The sequence below is a fragment of the Elephantulus edwardii genome, unplaced genomic scaffold (assembly GCF_000299155.1).
Source record: "Elephantulus edwardii isolate Elephantulus edwardi_28Jun2011 unplaced genomic scaffold, EleEdw1.0 scaffold00012, whole genome shotgun sequence".
NCBI classification, from domain to species: domain Eukaryota; kingdom Metazoa; phylum Chordata; class Mammalia; order Macroscelidea; family Macroscelididae; genus Elephantulus; species Elephantulus edwardii.
Genome location: NW_006399762.1, coordinates 3043637 through 3049083, shown reverse-complemented (window position 1 = coordinate 3049083; position 5447 = coordinate 3043637). Strand labels below are relative to the sequence as shown.

The 5447-nt window shown below is 39.2% G+C and overlaps 1 pseudogene; it reads left to right on the top strand.

Moving 5' to 3' along the window:
• Positions 1-303: 303 nt before the first annotated feature.
• Positions 304-2378, top strand: LOC102862199 (annotated as a pseudogene).
• Positions 2379-5447: the final 3069 nt, after the last annotated feature.

The window sequence follows — 5447 nt, the reverse complement described above, 5'->3', positions numbered from 1 at the left end:
ATGTAAAAAAATCATAAAAAGTATATGTACATACCCCTGCTCTTACATAAGCAGATAGCTAGGATTCAAAAGGACTAAGATTGATGGGCATTTGGGTTGGTTCCATCTCTTTGCTACTGTGAATAAGGATTGGATAAAAAAACTATGGTACATTCAGACAATGGACTGTTATACAGCATTGAAAAACAGAACTTGTTAAACATTACACAACATGGGTGAGTCTGGAGGACATTAAACTGAGTGAAATAACTGTCTCAAAAGGACAAACACTGCATATCACTGCTGCTATAAAATAGGACAGACATGGGGCTGGTTGGTTAGGGAACAGGCAAAGAGTAGATAGATAACAAACACTATGTTAGAACAGATGAAGGGAAGAACTGTTCAAAAGGAATATATGATTAGGCCTATGTATGACTGCAATCTGGAACACTAAAGTGGGTTGGGGGAAAGAAAATTTTCAACAATGAAAAAAAATTTTTTTAAAAAAAGTGCTAATGTTGTTACTAAGAATATGCATTCAGGAACTAAACTGGCAGCAATTTGAAATTGCTGTATAAAGTTGCACAGCAACTTAAATAAACTTAAAACTTTCATGTCTAGATTTCTAATATTGTATTCTTTCTACTAGCCTCTGACCACTGGGCCAACTGGCAGCATCAGGATGGATGGTGAAGAGACTGAGATTGTACACAGCTCTAGTTTGCTTGGCTCCACAGTCAACACTCTTGGCACCAGCAGCCAGGAAATTAAAAGGCGCATTGCCATGGGAAAGTCTGCTGCTAGGGACCTCTCCAGAGTACTGAAGAGCAATGGTGTCTCTCTAGAGACTAAGGTGCGTCTGATACAGGCCATCATCTTTGCAATCACTTGTTATGCATCAGAGAGTTGGACAATGACCAAGGAGGATAGAAGAATTGATGCTTTTGAGCTGTGGTGCTGGAGAAGAGTAGTGAGAGTACCATGAACTGCTAGGAAAACAAACAGATTTGTCCTGGAAAGGGTTAAACTGGGTGGCTCCTTGGAGGCAAGGATTCTGAGGCTCTGTCTAACAAACTTTGGACATGATGTAGGGAGAGACTGGTCCTTGGCGAAGGACATCATGCTTGGGAATGTGGAGGGACAGCTCAGGAGGACAAGGCCCTCTATGAGGTGGACTGATTCAGTGACTGGGATAATCGGGGTGGGAGTGTCAGAGGCACAGGACAGAGCAGGGTTTAGGGCTGCTGTACATAGGGTCGCTATAAGTCACAAGCGACTCGATGGCACATAACAACAACATGCCTAATGTCATTTGCCTGATCTTTTCACTCCCTCTAACAAGTGGGGTGTTAATACCTCAAACTTACCAGAGAAGCATATGCTATACTTCTAGTTTCCAAAATATTAATTCGAGGAAATTACTTCATAAAGTAACTAAAAAATGAATTCAAGATTAGGTTCCTATTTCAGTCCCTCTTTCAGTATCTCTGCTTCAGAGAAACAGTTTGCCAGGGAGTTGTTAATTGCTGTTGAGTTGAGCAAGACTCACAGTGACCCTATGAACAAAAGATCTAAACCCTTTTCTGTAACTATTGTTTTTCTCTAAGTTCATAGAGTTTCCAGAGGCATGGTCTAGTCCCTCTTTAAGGAGCCTCTGAACCAGAGAAACAGTTTGCCAGTGAGTTCAATATATATATATGTAAAAATAAAAAAGGCTTTCAGGAAATTAATTTTATGAAATTTAAAAAAAAAATTACAAATTTGTGGCACATGCGGGAGGGGGTGGGTGGAGAAGTATCACTGGGAAAAGGCTTGTGCGCACGCCCTCACGCCCCCAGCGCCCACCTGGTGGGCCTGGCCCAGCCCTGATCAAGGAGATCCTCATTTTCAACAACCATGGGAAGCCTTAGAGGGAAGATACACAACAAATCATCAGGGAGACATTCCATTTGGTATTGAAAATGTGATTTCCTAGAAGGAGGATTGTTAATAGTAAGATCTGACGGCAAACTTGATTTGTAGACATTACACATTATATTTTGTCTTCTGTGTTGATTTTTCAGGAAGTAAACTTGACATTTTAGATCTAATTCAAGTATTTGTGAAAACATTAGACAAGTGTTTTGAAAATGTTTGTGACCTGGATTTAATTTTCCACGTAGACAAGGTTCATAATATTCTTGCAGAAATGGTGATGGGGGGACTGGTATTACAGACCAACATGAATGAGATTGTTACACAAATGGGTGCACAAAATAAACTGGAGAAATCTGAGGCTGGCTTATTAGCAGGAGCTCCAGCCCGTGCTCTATCAGCTGTAAAGTATGAATCTTCCTGAGAGCCCATGAAATAGTGACATCAGTGTGAAAGTGACAAGCCTGCCCTCTTTTAAATAAAAAATTTAAAAGGCTACTCCCAGGTAAAATCCAGGGGAAAGTCATCATGCAGGTTAGCATGCATTTGTTTACCAAAAACAGAGGAGGAGAGTCTTAACTTTTGCTCTTGGATTTAAGTAAAGGTACTGTATAGGAATTGTGTAAAATCAGTGTGTGAAGTTCAATGTCACTTTTCTTGCTCAGTGACTGTAAAGAAATAGTTTCCATGTAATATTTTTTTCTTTTCTAAACTGCATTCCTATGCCCACCTTAGGCGTGCCTCTTACATATTGGCTACTACAGTATTTTGAAAGTGTTTGAGATACTTCTTTAATTATGTATAACTCCAAATGTTGATATTTTTATGGATCACAAGTACAGCATTCCTTAATTCTTTCTGCTATTTGTTACGATTTTTATTTAAAAAAACAAGTATGCATTGCATGAAAACATTCCCACCTTTCTTAGTTTAGATAAACTCCAAGGTAACTGGAAAAAAAAATTATAAATTTGCCATTAATAGCACTTAGCTGTGACAATGCCTTTAATTGAAAATGACAATTTAAATTTATTTAAAAAGTGTGTGATTCTGTCTGACAAGTGTATCTATGCATTGCTGGATCATATGACCAAGTGTGGTGTCAGCCTAAAAGGTGGCTTTTTTAGCCATTAATTAGCCCCTTTGGGCTCCAGCTACCTTTACTGCCACAAGGTCTTGCAAATCAGCATGGTCCTGCTAATCCTAAATAGCCTAAGCAGCAATATAAAGAGTGTTTCTCAAACTGGGCAGCAAAACTTGAGGTAATAAGGCCTGTGGCAGCAAGACCTTGGTGATGGAGAGACCATGGCATTGTTGTGGACCAATGTGGCAAGGTGTGACGTGAACCTTCTTGCATTTTTGCTGGCCACAGTTGGATTTTGCAGTTCTTGCATATGATGATGGATGGAAAAGCTGCTTGCTGAATTGAAACCGAACATGTACTGAGGAGCTGTGCCCTAGAACTGTTGGGCTAAACCTGGATTATTTTGGGTGATACTGTGATATTCTTTTCCTCCCCCTTTCTCCAACTTCTTTCCCTAATAAACTCCATTGTTGGTACCATAATTGTGAGTCAGCAACAAATAAACAAATCTCTGCTGCTGGGACTATAGAGGCACCTAGGGGCTGGGCTCCTGATCTGCTTTCTGCTCTGGGGAGGTGAGGGGCTTTTCATTCCCACTGGCCCTGCCAGATACTTCTGGTTCTGTGCCCCTATGTCACGTTTTCCATTCCTCAAACACCAGGGAATATTCAGGACTACCTACAAGGAAGGAATTAAGGCAATTACCTTGATTTGGATTCTATGAGAAAATAAATGTTATTCCTTATCACAGGAAAAATTTACTAATTACATAAGAAGTTAAAACAAAGATGTCTCACAACAAAGAATTAGTTAAAATTCAGACGCCTAGCCCCCATCCTAAATGGCCTGATGTATTTGCAACTTCACACTTGGTCTTGCCGCCTTTTGGCTTCAAAAATTAGGTTACTGATGCTATGTACTGAGATGAGAAAGTCACTATGATATATGATTTTCCTATCATTTTCCTTAACTGCCTCTGAAGGGTCTGTGAGTTAGATCTGACTCAATGGCACAAAGCAACATAACAGAGATATAACCACATTTCTTAGATAACTAGTGGTAAAATAGAAATACTAAAAGTGGATGAGTTCAAAAATTAAAAATTTATTCTCTTACAGGTTAAGAGGTTAGAAGTCAAATTCAAGGTGCTAGCTCTAGAGGAATAACCTTCCTTCTCACTCTGAGTTGTGGAGAAAGGTCTTTGTTTCGTTCAGCCCTGTAAGATTGTGCTCTTAAAGATCTCTACATGTTTTGGCCTTCTCCAATGTCGAAGAACTAGCCAGTGCAGGCCAAATTCCAAAAGGGCTCACCATGTTCTTTCTTGGTAATTATTTCCTGGGGTCCTGAGCCCTCTTCCAGAACTTCCGCTTGATTTTTTTCCCCTTTCTTTAGTGAGATAAAAGATATTGTAGGCCACCCCCTAGGGGAACTCCCCTTATACTTGATTAAGGGTGTGCTAAGATAAAGTACACTGTGACACAGATGTGCCAAATGTGATAATGGTTACCCACGTGGACAGTGTCCAGATTAAAACAGGCTTGGAAGCAGGAGTGGCATCCACTTCCAAAATGGCTTGCCTCTGGAAACTCCATATAGGAACAGTGCTCAGGTCTATGAGTCATCTACGACTCAACGGCACCTAACAACAAACAACAAGCTTAAGGGGTGTTATTACATCAATGTATCAAATATCTGAGACTAGTATTCAAAACCTGTATCACACAGTGAGTCAGCAGTTAAAAGATACTTAAATAGTGTCAAAGCTGAGGCACTTTTACTAAAGGCAAAACAGAGAAACATGAAAAATATTCATGAAATAAGAAATTATACTGAACGTAATTCCAACCACCACCTCCAAAAAAAAAAAAAGATACTGAAATGCCATCCATATTAAACTTTTTTCTTTTATATTAGCATTAAGAATTGCTATGTAAACAATGTGGCTCATCTACCCCAGTAACTGAAAAGAAATAAAGTGACTCAGACATTGTTGTTGTTGATTGCCTTCGAGTTGAACATGACTCATAGCAACCCTATGAACAAAAGGCCTGAAGCCCCTCTGCAACTATCAACATTTATCAAAGTTCATAGAGTTTCCAAGAGGCATGTTGTTTAGAAAGTAGATGCCACTGTGTAAAAATTTATTGTATAAAGGAGACCAAAAACTTCTTATGGCATCTTAACAGCCTTCACATACTAAACATCAATGCAACCGAAACAAAATAAGAAGAACCACTAGAAATTTGATAAAGCTAGAGGAGGAAAAAATGGGAATTCCAGAGAACTTTATTGTGCTTATATGAAAACTATACTTAGACCATGAAGCAGTCATACTAATTAGTCATACTAATAAACTCTTCATGGTTCAAAATCAAGGAGTGCATTACAGATATGTTGTTCTCCATTCTTTTGCAATCTATTTGCCGAAAAGATCATTTGGGAGGCTGGTCTTTATGAGGAGGAACGT